The 15,288-nt window shown below is 37.0% G+C and overlaps 1 protein-coding gene across 4 annotated transcripts in view; it reads left to right on the forward strand.

The window, feature by feature from the left end:
- The window catches only part of rab27b (RAB27B, member RAS oncogene family), a 44,511-nt gene that overhangs the window by 17,928 nt on the left and 11,295 nt on the right, over nt 1-15,288 (forward strand). The window contains exon 2 of one of the 4 annotated variants that reach the window (XM_084387182.1): nt 5,251-5,378. The exons of the other annotated variants lie outside the window; for them this stretch is intronic. The gene's annotated coding sequence lies outside the window, so the exon portion shown is untranslated. The remainder of the gene's footprint in view (nt 1-5,250; nt 5,379-15,288) is intronic. 4 annotated transcript variants of the gene reach the window in all.

Genomic DNA, 15,288 nt, shown 5'->3' on the forward strand with positions numbered 1-15,288 from the left:
GAAAGATGTCTCTTCTGCTCACCAAGGCTGCATTTATTTGATCAAACATAAATTAAAAACACAACAATATTGTGAAATATTATTACAGTTTAAATCATCTGTTTTCTATGTGAATGTACAGTAAAGTGTAATTTATTCCTGTGATCAAAGCATCATTACTCCAGTCTTCAGTGTCACATGATCCTTCAGAAATCTCTCTAATATGCTGATAGTGTGTAACGCATCTTGCAGAATCTGATTGTTTTGCCAGTGTTTGTGAGCTCCAGCCTGAACACATGATCAGTAAACAGCAGCAGCAGTCTTTATATTTTAAGAGGATTCACACATATTCAGTTAATGCTGTAAACAGGCTGTGCTTCACAACAGAAATAGCATTCCTCGGATACCTTAACCCGCTCTGTAATGCGGTCTGCGTGACTATCCTGTGCTCGCCCTCCAGACGCCGCGGAGGTCATGTGAACCAGAGACCGAGAGCGCCGGCTGACCAGAGTTTCTCATTCGTTTTTATCAATAGATCACCTCGAGAAATACCATCATTCTCTCACTCGTGCCCTTCTGAACCCGTGTGACGTTCGTGTGTGGAGCAGAGGTTTCCAGTTTCTGCTAATGAAACGAAAAGCACCATAAAAGCGACTTAATTCATCCTATAAACTGCATCATATGACTTCAGAAGACTTGGAATATAATGCACGAGTCACATGGACAAATGTTACGGTGCCTTTTTGTTTTTTATGAGCTTAACAGTATCGATTAATATCCATTTTTGATGGTTTTATTTTTTCCTAAATTCCGTTTTTATTTTTTCTTCAAATTCTTCGTTTTACGTTTAACTTTATTCGGATTCCTTTTCAATGGTTGCATTACATTTTAATAATCAAGAGTTATGTCTAATCAATTGAATTTATAAAATTTTAACGATTTAATAAAATTTGAACAATAAAATGTTGTTATAACATTCCTTAACATTTGGAATGTTATGAAATAACATTCCTATTTATATAACATTCCTATAAAATGTTTTATTTGTTTTTAGAAAATCTTTTTTTATGATTCCATACAAATTTATTCTCAAAAAGGTGATCAAATAAATGCAAACTTTAACAGTAAACCCAAAAAAATTAATTTTACTGTTTTAAAAATATTTAAATTGTTAAAGTCCCCCTGTAGTCAATCATTTTATCCCTTAAAACTCAACTTTGATCACCAAAATGACATATTTAAAAGATTTTTCCTTTTAAAATAAAATAGCTTGAATGCAGCTTTACACCCTTTGCATGGTTTGTCCTAAAGCATATTAAAAACACCACGCATATAAACAACATTAAACACTTGATTTTCACCACGGGAGGACTTTAAAATTAAAACATGGATGAACAATTGTAATAATACTGTTTGATATTCCTTAAAAACAATGTTTTAATTAACTATTATTATTGCTATTAGTACTTTGAGACGTACATTCTGTTTTAGAATTATTATACATTTCTGTCATAATTTTTTCAAGTTAAACTGAACTTTTATTTTGGCGGGTTGTAGTGAACACCTTGGATTCGGTCCATGTTCTTTTATCGCTAGCAGGTTTGCATGGTTCTGCTGTACTTCTTGCATGACTGTGGTTCTGCCGAATCCACACAAACTCTCACAGTTATGAAGTGCCCTCTGAGACTCCTACATCTCATTACCCAGAATCCCTCAGCTGTAGAGACAGGTCTGTGATCTGCAGACACTGAATGTGGAGCAGAGCATTAACACACGCCTCACCGCATCACTGTACTGAATTAACCTAGTTCACATGTCACTACATCTACTGCACCAATCAGTCCGAGTCAATAAATCATGTTTTCAGCAACTGTTTTTTTTTTGTTTTTTTTTAAAGCGATAGTTCACCCAGAAATGATTCATCTATCATTAACTTGCCCTCATGCCGTTCCAAACCTATGGAAGCTTGTTTCCGCCACTGAATAATAAATAAATAATAATAATAATTGCGACTTTTTATCTCACAATTCTGCCTTTTTTTCTCACAATTGCGAGTTTACATCTCACAATTCTGACTTTTTATCTCAGAATTAAGTGATATAAAGTCGCAATTGCAGGTTATAAAGTCAAAATTGCGTGATATAAAGTCGCAATTGCGTGTTATAAAGTCAGACTAGTGAGATATAAACTATTCTGAGGTAAAAAAAAAAAAAAAAAAAAAGTCTGTCTTTTTTTTCCTTAGATTTGGACTATACAATTGTGAGGTTATATCTCACAATTCTGAGAAAAGATGTCAGAATTGCGAGATACAAACTCGCAATTATGTGTTATAAAGTCAGAATTGCGTGATATAAAGTCGCAATTGCGAGAAAAAAAGTCAGAATTCTGACTTTATAACACGCAATTGCGACTTTATTTCACGCAATTCTGACTTTATATCTCACAATTCTGACTTTATAATACGCAATTGCGACTTACTTTCACGCAATTCTGACTTTATAACATGCAATTGCGACTTTTTCAAGCAATTCTGACTTTATTTCACGCAATTGCGACTGTTTCACGCAATTCTGACTTTTTATCTCGCAATTCTGACTTTATAACACGCAATTGCGACTTTATTTCACGCAATTCTGACTTTATAACACGCAATTGCGACTATTTCAAGCAATTCTGACTTTAGATCTCGCAATTATGACTTTATAACACGCAATTGCGACTTTATTTCAAGCAATTCTGACTTTATATCTCGCAATTCTGACTTTATAACACGCAATTGCGACTTTATTTCACGCAATTCTGACTTTATATCTCGCAATTCTGACTTTATAATACACAATTGCGACTTTATTTCACGCAATTCTGACTTTATAACACGCAATTGCGACTTTTTCAAGCAATTCTGACTATATCTCGCAATTCTGACTTTATAACACGCAATTGCGACTTTATTTCACGCAATTATGACTTTATAACATGCAATTGCGACTTTATTTCACGCAATTCTGACTTTGAGAAATAAAGTCAGAATTGCGAGATATAAAGTCAGAATTGTGTAAACTCGCAATTGTGAGATAAAAAGTCGCAATTATCTTTTAAAATGTTTTATTCTGTGGCGGAAACAAGCTTCCATACAAACCGGTATGAATTTCTTTCTTCTGTGAAAACACAAAAGGACTTTTTTTGTGCATTCAATGAAAGTCAATGGGGTCCAATGTTGTTTGGTTCCCAAAACATGTGTTCGGGTGAACTGTCCATTTAGCATGTTCATTAGACAGGACGAGTTACATAAGAAGGCTATTGCAATCTATTTCACATACTTTAAATCCACTATTAAATGGATGTTTTGCTGAGTTGATTTAGGCTGTTTTTCAATCGACTTATTTCTAAAACTCTCTTGCACTTATTTTAATGCACACTTGTGTGTGTTTAGCTGTATTTTAGCTGTTAAATTGTCTCCTGATGTAAGCAGAATCTGACCAAACCTCCCTTTGTGATGTTCTCAAATATATAAATAATTAATCAATAAAATAAATTATGTTTTAGATTGATTCAGATCAGGTTTATTTTAAGTCCTCGCATGTTAGGCTACATCTGAGAACCGCGGTACGTTGACATCATCAGATGCTAGTTTACTTTCTTCTTTAAGTGTTATTGAAGTTTTTGTATTTACCACCAATACTTCTCACACACAAAAATGTCTTTTCACTAGTAATTGTCTGCCGCAGAGAATGTGATTCTGTTTGTTATTCAGAGTTGAGCAGCTGTTAGAAATACACCAGGTGTCGCACAAAAATGCTAACTATGCATCGTCAACAGTGGTTCACTTTCATGAGTTATTATGGATTGCATATATAGTTATTATGAGCACCAAAGAATTTTAAAGGACGTTTCTTGTATGTCACTTTTCACAGCACACATTGTTTCAAAGCAGCTTTACAGAAAATCATGATGTTAATGTTTATAATATCTTAATATCTTCTTCACACCTTATAGTCGCACTTAGCAGATTAGAGCTGCACGATAATATAATCACATTTTGCAACAATATAAATAATCAAGTAGTTGAGATTTGCTATTGTAACATTGCTGGGAGCGATCCACGTAAACAAACACAACGAAAGGCAGAAACGAACGCACATGTAACAACCCATCAAGGACAACATCAAACAAAGAACATGGGGTTTAAATACACAAGATAACAAGGGCTGAAACAAGGAACAGGTGAGAGCGATTAGTAGCTATGGAGATAAATGAGGGTAAATGATGCTTCTGAAATCGCATACTTCCTTACTATATAGTAGTCTGCATTCACAGTACTTATAGAAAAGTACCCGGATGATCTACTACTTCCGGTGAGATTCTGAAGTGTGCATATGATGGACACTTAACTATCCCATAAGGCCACGGGAGAGGATTTATGAATGACAGTGAAGTGTCGCATGATAATGACAACATGAAGAATGTAGTACGTCCGGATTACATTCATACTATTTTTAGCGGTCATGAAGTAATTACTTATTCAAATTAAGCATCTACTCGAGAGTATGTGATTTTGGACACAGCCAAAGAAACAAGGAAGTAAAACACAGGAAGCATGTGAACAGGAACTGCTTTTCAAAATAAGAGTCCTAAGACACAAAACAGGGAAACACAAAATGGGAATCGTTCATAACAGCTATATAGTATAAAACACAAAAACACGCTTTGAAATCGCTGGTGTTTCTGACATTCTAACCAATCAGATCAACGTGTGATCGTCAACCAGTGGATCTCTGAGCTGAGTGAGTGGAGGCGGGGCTCATTTGCATATTCATAGAACCGCGCATACTAAATGAAGCAAGGGTGTCGAGTTACATTCAAGATATTTTAAGGAAACAACGTATAAATATGTAATTTTGGTGATCAAAGATGAGTTTTAAGGAATACAATGATTGACTACAGGGGGACTTTAAGCATTTCTGTAGCTGCAAGTGCAGAGAAACACTAAAGTCATGGTTGTGATTCCCAGGGAATGCATGAACTGATGAAATTTGTAACTTCAATCACTTTGGGTGGAAGCGTCTGACAAATGCATTGCCTAAATGCAAACGCGTGTTACTTTGATGAAAATGTCAGGTTGGTGGAACGCAGATCTGTCCTGTTGATTTATTGGTGTTCTGTCACATGGCCGTAGGTCTTCCCTTGTGTGTGTGTGTGTGTGTGTGTGTGTGTGTGTGTGAGATCCTGCCCCAGGCCTTCAGTAGTAACAGTCCAAGCGTTCTCCTCCAGAGCGCAGAGACAGCCGCAGTGATCTCGAGTCGAGCAGGACTGGTGTGCCGCTGGTTTTACTGTGTGTGACCGAACGCTCCAGCCGATCAGGAACTTTCCCCCGCTGAGAACAAGAGGAAAACACGAGGGTGAGATCTGAATTTAAATCAGTGTTTTAGAGCTCAGCGGTGACGGTTTTGATGGAGGTGAAGCTGTTGAACTGGCTTGTTATGGGATGCTTATAAAGTAATTAATGAGAGCACTTACAGTTAAACACTTGACGGGATTGCGCTGATGTAGTTTTGAGTTCTTTTCCATTTGAAATGACCAACGTTTTTCAAGTGCAGATTAAAGTTGACATATAATTGTGGCAATTGCATCGATTTTCCTTTTAACTGCACAGAGGTTTTGGCAGGATTCAGAATTTGGTTAAAAAAAAATCTTTTATCTGCATTTCCCCCATTTTACAACAGTACACGTTGCTTTTTGTGAAGAACAAACCCAATTTCTGTTTTAATAATATAGTCTTCTCCTCCATTACAGCTCTCAAATCTCATTCAAGCCCTGTTTGTTCAAATCAGCTACATGAAGATGTGTGTGATATGTTGGTTGTTTTAGATCTTCGGTGGTAGGAATAATTATCAGTCAACAAATTAAATGTGTATTCAGCGATTTTATAAGACTCAAAATATATAATTTGTACTACTTTTATGTGACTGTGAGTAGCATGAAAACCCTTGCATCCTCTTGTTCGCTTTTGTTTGGCTTCTCGTTTTGTGTTTGTCGGTGTAAAGCCCTATTCTGACGGGACTAGTTTAGCATGGAGAGGTGGGGTACAGTAATAATTACTAGGGCTGGGTATTGACACAAATTTCACAATTCGATTCGATTCGATTTCGATTTCGATTCACAAGCTTGCAATTCGATTCGATTTTGATTCAATATTGATTATTTTGGATATCAGGTACAATACATGGCAATCTCTTAACTAATGCTGTAAACTATGGGAGTCAGTTGTAGCCTATAGGCTTCATTAGCCTACTGTAATATTGAAGATACAAATTAACTGATTTCTATACAAACACTTAAATTACACTTTTATTTATTTTTATGATAATAAAGTTATATGAAATATAAACATTTAAATGGTGGCTGTCATAAAAACCTGCCAGATTTATTCAAACATGCATTAAAAATTGAAGAACATTAAGAATTATAATGAATATGTAATATGGTGCATATATTTAACACAATGCTCCTCTCTAGAGTTAATTTTTCTAGCTGACTAACAAGTTTATGGTCACATGGGTTTTCTGAGGTAAATGTGACGTTACATGACATTGTTTACAAGCTGATTTACTGACGTCTTTCCACGGTTGAAACACTGATTGAGTGACTCCATGTCACATGATACGGACTTCGATAAGTTGTACTCTATCTTTTAACACACTTTCAGATGCTCAATCGTGTTTATTTCGCGCTGTTACTAGTATTATTAAGGCGGAAGAGAAGATCATGTGCTGCTCTAGAGCTGAGCCAGAGCGATCTCACGCCACAGCGACAAAACGGTATTTATGTTTTTGAATTTCGTAAGAAAATGGACGTAATTTGAAAGATTATTGCGATTTATTGGATGGGATGCGCTACAATGTTACATTCATTCATCAACTGAAAACAGGATGACTAATCGATTCTTGGGATTTAAGAATCAATATTGGTTCATAAAAATGAGAATCGATTAAAATCGAGAAATCGATATTTTTTTTTACCCAGCCCTAATAATGTCCAGGGGCCGTATTCACAAAGCATTTTATCTTACCACTAGGAGTACTCCTAAATCGCCCTAAAAGATTTTAGCTAGGAGTTTTCTCTTAAAAGTTATTCACAACGCCTTTCAGACCTACTCTTAATAAAGAAAAATGACGACAACTAAACTAAGAGTGAGTCTTCGTTGCTATGGATGACGTCATTACTCATGCACGAGCTTGACTGAAGTGACCACCTAGATTGGCTGATGATTGTAACGCGGGAATGATTCCAAACCCCTCCCCTACGAGGATGAGTGACAGGTCTGAGAATGCGTGCGCTACACGAGTAGTGCGAAGGACGGAAGATGATGAATAACTGAATAAATAGCCTAAATGAATAAAGAGTAAGGCAAAACAAATAGCCTAGTAGCCTAATGAAACATATGGATTGATGCAATATCTTTGCAACATTATTGAATTAATCTGTCACTATATGCCTCTGCCTACGTTTGCAAAGAGAAGAACATTTTAATTTGATTCACAATCAAACGTTACAATTAGTTTACATGCAATGAGTAGCCTAGTTTTGCTTGTTGTTGGTGGCGTTATTGCATACCCTAGTTATGCCTACAATGCAAAATTGTTCGCTCGCGATTGGAAGCTCCTGTAGCCGTCGCGTACGCATTTCAAAACATTGCAACGTGAAATGCCACAAAAAGCGGTTTGTGAAGGTCTTAGTGAGTTAGGAGTCCTCTCGACTTCTTTTAAGCTGTCCCAGGCTTAGGTGCTACTTTTAGGGCTAAAATGCTTTGTGAATTACTCTTAGTCAAAAAAATTAGGAGTCCTAAAGTTACGAGAGACACGCCCATTATTTTTAGGAGTTGCTCCTAAATACGCCAGTTAGGAGCTACTTTTAGCCTTAACATTCTTTGTGAATACGGCCCCAGAGCTTCTCTGTGATTTTAGTCCCATCTGAATGTGCATCTCAGTGATCATGACGGACAATGTCAGTAAAGATTACGGCGTCTTTTACCTTCAGTAAAAAGGTCCGGAAAAATGACCTCAGGTGACACTGATCCCGTGCGAATAGACCCGCTGTAAATATGTACGTAAATATTCCATCATTTCGTGTTTAAAAGTAGTTTTCCGCGGTTTTTCGAGTATGGAGACGCTTGATAACGCATTCAGTCGCGTTCTAGACGCTGGAACGAGTCTGTGGCAAAACTCAAGTGTTTCACACACACCATCAGATCAGAGAGAAGATCGACAGCACTTGTTAGAGGCACGAAACATCTTTTAGTGTTAAATAAGTGCCTTTTACCAACACAATCGGATACATCGTTCGACCGGACATAACTGTTTTATATATATATATAAATATAGGTTATATGTGTTTGCGCACGTGATATCAGGAAGCAGCGTAACACACACATGACGACAGGAGTGACGGCGGTGTGTAAATCGAGTTACTCTCTCACTTCTGCTAGTTTACTGAGATCTCTTATCCCGTGCCAATTAATATTACAGTCGTCCTGTGGTAAAATTACACTCCATCTACCCTTGTAAAGTTAATCCCGTCCGAATAGGGCTTAAGAAAGAGAATCGTATTGGTTTTTTGAGAGTTTTGATTGGTTAACCTCAATATTATATTGGCATTGATTATATAAACGTGTCCAATGATGCTCATTTTAGTGGAAATACACATTTCTAAATTGAAGTTCACATGAAAATAATCCGATTTTGCTGAAGATGATGAGGGGGGACAAAAGTCATACTGTAAAATGATCAGAATCTTTGCCGTGTTGAAACTCTCTTTATCTTCCTCAGTAAGTCTCTCTGTCACACACAGTGTTTCTTTTGTGTGTTCCCCCTCCAAACCTCTGAGCATGTGATCGCTGATGCTCACGGGCTGTTGTCGTCTTCGCTGTTAGTCAAGGGATCAGTTTCTTGGTATATTTGTGAGTGTGTCGGTGATTTAAAGCAACAGTTCATCCAAAAAATTATCATGTCGTTCCAAAGCCTGTATGACTGACTTTCTTTCTTCGTAATAGATGTTTAGCAGAATGACAATGACAACATTGTGGATGTTGTACGTCTGCACTATTCTGGTTAAATTGAGAATCACGATTCTGAGAACATGATTCTCTCACGATTATAAACAAAATAACATGTTATTTACTACAGGGTTCTGACAAAATGATAATTGCTTAATCTGAATAAATGATCAAATCAAATGAGCGAATGATTCAATGACTCACTCAAAGTCTTCACTTGTTTCATTACTGGATGAATCAGCGTTTTGAACGAATCTCTTGAATGAATGATTCAATGACTCACTCAAAGTCTTCACTTGTTTCATTACTGGATGAATCAGCGTTTTGAACGAATCTCTTGAATGAATGATTCAGTGACTCACTCAAAGTCTTCACTTGTTTCATTACTGGATGAATCAGCGTTTTGAACGAATCTCTTGAATGAATGATTCAATGACTCACTCAAAGTCTTCACTTGTTTCATTACTGGATGAATCAGCGTTTTGAACGAATCTCTTGAATGAGTGATTCAATGACAAATACACTTTTTAAATCACTTGAAAATTGTGAAAGTTTTCACGCTAGTAAATGTCACATTATTACAAAGAATCAAGCAAGTTAAACATGAATATTTGAAGTAGAAAGACTGAAATAGTATTTTATTGTAAAACGTACTCAACTTCAAAAAATCATTTTTGTAATGATAATTTAATGGCGATTTTTGTTGCTCATCCTCATTCACTTTCAATATATGAAAAGAGCAACCTTGAAAATTCTGCAGTTTCTGCCTTTATATTTTTGGGTGTACTGTGCCTTTAATCTTCGGTCACTTTGTCACTTTTGGATTATGCAAGTACATCCGTTAAAGATCTGCTAGTGTGGTTTATTTCATCACTGTTTCTTGTCTACTTCTCTTTAACAGTGTTTCACGCTTAATATTATTCACTTGTAAATGGTGCAATTATTGATGTTGGGAAATCGAGGTCATGTTTTCCCACAGGCCTTTTCCTCTCAATCCCTATTAGACTCTCTGACTCTGTTGGGCTTCTCAACTCGCGTTTACTGTTGCCGCAGCTTTTTAGTGTAACATTCCACACATTTAATGCCTGTAATGTGATTTATTTCAGGATGGGAAGTGATGAGGCATGATTCAGCCTCTATTATGACATCATCACTTCCTCTGATCCAATCAGAGAGCAGTATTCCTGGCACCACATGACTATCCCGTCTCTGTCCATTAAGACTTGATTTCTTTGTTTGAACAAAGGATTAGAAGTTTGGAAACATGTGCTTGCTTAAATATTACACTTCAGCAAGAGACCGGGATATCACAGAGACTTAGCAACACCCTAGCAACGGCATAGCGACACAAAATGTCTTTTGCATGGTCAAACAGAGCTCTAGTTTAATCAATCGTCTTGTGCAATGTCCCCGTACGCTGCGTCTAATTGTCTAAATGTCACAGTTTGTCTGATCAAATGTCACGCATTAGACTTGCTTTAACCCTGTAAAGCCTGATGCATGCAATGCAGTAAAATCAAATATGCAATTGACTATCATATTTGAGCTTTTATTGGCTCATACGGTGTGATATAGTGAGACTATGGAGGAAGAACACAGCTCAGCTTTATTCACAGGCCCAAACTGAGCAGAAATATGCAAGATGCTGATATTTATATGGATAAAAAGGTAAGATGAAATTCTGATGCTTGTAAATGTAAATCAATGAGATCTTTATAACATGCATGTAAATATCAGTCGTCACTATATCTACCAATAATATGATTTAGTAAGATGATATTTAAATGCTTAGTTTTATGATCAAAGCTCTGTAGTTTTACACATGATGTCATGAAATATAATGAAGATTGAGAGATTATCATATTTGATACTCATGATTTTTCTTAAAAAATGAAATCTCAGTGTTCATCTTGAAGTGCTACTACGAACAAAATAAAAGTGAATCTTGAGTTTACTCTATAAAATCACTTTACGAGCTGAACGTGGACGTTTGTGCAATTATACTAAAAGCCTTTTACTTGCTAAAAAGTCTAAACTATCAGTCGGACGACAGAAGGACTGAAGGAGAGCGTGTGCAACAGGCTTTAATCATGTTGATCATTTAGAGGCTTTAGTCAATATACATTATAGGCTTTATCGGGTTATTTCCCTGCACATCTGCCTAAACAACACATGTAATCAGTTAATGAACGAGAGACATTGTATCCTGAACAATACTAATGAAAGACGCCCCGATCTCGTTACGTTTGACTGGAACTGATCTGTGTAAAGTGCATGTTCTGCTAAATCTTTTTGGCGTCTGTTTAAAGGTCAAAGGTCTCTCCTTCTCTTGAGTTAATCTGCTTTGACCCCTCATTCAGATGAAGCTCATTTTCCCATTAACCAGGTGTCTTTGACATAAAGCATTGATCTGTTATGGTTTTAACATTGTTAAACTTTTTTCTTTTCATAGATAAATCCTTTTAAAAACAGCGCAGATGTACCCCTGAATGACCCCTAGACTGATGTGAGTTTGACCCAGTGGAAGACGGGGAAACACTAGGAAAGGCTCGTTCACACCAACGATGATACATATAAAGATAACGATAAAGATTCTCAATATTAAACGGTCACACTCCTTGTTTAAGAATAGACGTGAAAATTCACTATCCGACACTTCAATGTTGTAATTTAATAATGCTTTGGAAAATAGACCTTAGTTTGTTCTTGTTTTAAAGACGCTAAAGTGAAAGCAAAAAATGAAACTATAAAAAAGTTATGGAAGTTTCCGTTTCCATTTAAAAATATAAAGCAATTAAAAATACTATTTGGCCAGTCGAAAAGATTCGAGAGAAACTTTTTAAAACTATTTATACTATTTTTTTACTATTTTGATTTATTTATTCATAAACAAGGCAGGGATGGGCTACAAAATTATTTTTAGCAATGTAATGGTACATCCATATCTCATATTTTCCTAATGTCTTGAACCGTTTAACATGGTATCACATGGATTAATATGCATATGCAAATGATATGCAGATGAGGATATGCATAGTAAAACTGTAGGCGTGGTAAGCTCATATATGGTTATTTCAGGGTTAGACGCGTGTCTTCTGGGATGTATAAAGGGAATTATAAAGGGTTTTATATCTCAATATGTATTGGCATACGCCATTTTTGACTTTCGGGCGCACGTACACTTTTATTAATTAAGGATCCTACACACAGTTTTATAAATGAAAGCCCTGGATCTTACTTGTTTATTCTATGTACATTTATTGTGACGTTTACACAAGTAAGTAGTTCTTATGTTCATTAAAATCACTTGTTTGGAAGGTTTTTTTTGGACCCTTGGTAAATGTAGAAGTTGTTGTGGGGATCTGTCAGCCGCAGAGCTCATGGGAGCTTGTTCAAAACCGGCTCAGACCGGCTCAGGGGGTCTCTGGCCCGGTTTGGTCCCCGTGTAACATCGACCTCTGAGGGCGTTTCACAGCGCAGGTAACCTTTCCACAGCTTAGCACTGATACAGATGTCGCACAGAGGGTGTGTGTGTGTGTTTTATAGGCTTCAGGAGGACAAGTCTTGTTGAATCTACGTCAGTCTGGTTCCACTGTGCATCTGTGTTTAATCTAATGAACTCATGCTCATTGTGTTCGTTGGGAATGAGAGCGCCTGAAGAGCGCAGTGTGCCCGAGGTCACACCTAAACCACATTAGATTGACTCTTTTGTTCACACTTTAGTCAATATGTGATTGTTCAGTCTTTTACCATCAGTGTAATTCATTGATTAACCCTGTCAAGCCTGACGTATGAAATAAGAGTCCGGAAAATATATCTTTTCTTTTTAATGGAACAGTTTATTGAACCTTTAGACAAAATACAAATGAAAATGGTTGCATGTGTTCTTGTTTAGAATCATATTTGAGCTTTTATGGCTCATATTTAGCGAGAGCTCATACTTGAAGAGGAAAAGAGGCCCAAACCGAGCTAAAATATGCAAATGTGGTGCAGAGGCTGATATTTATATGGTCAAATATATGATGCTTGGGATGTAAATCAACCGTATGTAACAGATTACTTGCATAAAATGCATGTTAAGATCAATATCTGCCAATAATATGATATTTAACGTTTAGTTTTATGATCAAAGCTCTGTAGTTTTAAAACATATAATGCAATGCAATACAATGATGATTGAGAGATGAGCAAATAAACCTTCCTCAAAAGCCTCATGATCATATTTGATGCTTGTGATTTTTCTAAAAAATGGTGTATGAATAATCAAGTAGACCGCGGTTGCTATGGTGCGATTTCCCCCTCCATGCAAACGTCCGTGACCTTTCACTGAAATCAATATCAGATTCTGTCTTGTGCTGTAAATCCCTGAACAACAGACTTCAGTTTGTCCGTCAGCACTGTTTACCGTACGCACACAGGATTGAGTTTGACCTCGGATTGTGTTCCTGACATCACCGCATTTAAAAGTGGCTCGAGTGATCAGCTTGTGATTATTTACACTAATGTTTCACTAATTTCACTTTCTCAGCTTTAGTTTACAGTTTCCCGATGTTTTTCGAAGTGTACATCCATATTGGAAAGAGCTGCACGATTCTGACTAAAATTGAGAATCAAGATTTTTGTTTAAAATGGAGATTCTCCCACGATTCTGATCAGACAGCTACACAGAATAACATGCAATTTACTGACAAGATATCAATTGCTGCCTGCAGTCTATTTAAAAAATGCTGCATTAAAGGGATACTTCAGGATTTAGCATTAAGCTTTGTATCAGTAGAAAACCTGTAGTATTTTCGAATTACCATGCTTTCCTCCCTCATGTCCCCCTGAGACGAGAGATTTATGTATTTTTTTGTCTGGAAAAAATCCTCCGATGAAGGATGGATGGATTTTCATGGTCATCGGAGGATTTTTTGGCCAAAGGCTAAAGACTACAGCCAGTAGTAGGGGCTGTCCCGCATGTTCTCAACCCGCCCATAGATGGTGTGATCTCACTCACAGAATGTACAAACAGTGTCAGCCATCTTTCTTTGGAAGCTAAGCTAGCAGGCTCTTGTTCTGTGGAGAAAGCTGAGTAGTAGGTGTTACCATCCTCTTTTTCCCGAACATGTCTGGCCGTCGAGATCGTCCAAAATATCCGGGATTCGGCTTTTGCTTTCTACAGTCGCCATTCATTGTTTACATGCACACCTTTTGTTTCAGTCTAACTGAATTCATTCCGATTGGTGAATCTGAATGTAGTGTTTACATGAACGCTAAACAAGTGATCGGTTGATGTGCGTTTTAACTAGGGCTGTAGTCAAGACCACCTTAGTCCAAGACCAGGACTAGTCGAGTCCAAATCAAGACCAAGTCCAAAGAGGTTCGAGTCCAAGACAAGACCGAGTCCAGGACAGGACAGGAAAAAAAAGTCTTATGCATGACATTATCAAGACATCATTATGGGTTCTCATTTGTTGATCTAAAAGCAAAAACAGTGTCACAACACCCAGAATTTTTAAGTATAGATATTCCCCTTGATGTCATATAATTTTCTAATCTAAAGAAAACAGAATGATGACACCTCATACTGATATACAAACACCAACCCACTACTATTACCAACTAAATGACAATATAGCTTCACTCAGTAAAATTTATCTGTGATAATTTCTTCACGTTAAACCGAACTTTTATTTTGACGGGTTTCTGGGCGTATCTGGCGATGAAATGCTGAAGATGAACGTGTGCTTGAGTATGTGTAGTACATGAACCTGCACTCATTTGCAGAGACTCGCTGAACAATCTTTGATAGCAGTCTTTAATATTCACAGTCACTAGTCCATATAGCAATTTGATATTATGATCGGCAGTGAATAGACGGATCTGTTATTTCAGCTATGCGCCGGTATTGCAGTAGCAAATAGTAGAAAATAAATAACACGCGCGCAGGTCGTCATCTACGGAGGTTTCTGCGGAAGTCTGCGGGAAGCATACTATAATAATACGCGCGCTCTTACCGGTAGGCGTGGCTTGGGCGTGGCCTCGTAGAACAGCGAAGTAAGTGCATTCTGGGAGTTGTTGTCTTTCATCCACATGAGTCAAAAATAAATTTTCTGGCTTTTCTCAGTCTAGAAGGCTCCAAATTCAAAACTAATTTCACATTTCTACTACATAAATGACCCATTTTAAAGGTCCCGTTCTGCGTGATCCCATGTTTCAAACTTTAGTTAGTGTGTAATGTTGCTGTTAGAGCATAAATAATATCTGTAAAATTA

Source organism: Rutilus rutilus, assembly GCF_951802725.1.
Source record: "Rutilus rutilus genome assembly, chromosome: 18".
NCBI lineage: Eukaryota > Metazoa > Chordata > Actinopteri > Cypriniformes > Leuciscidae > Rutilus > Rutilus rutilus.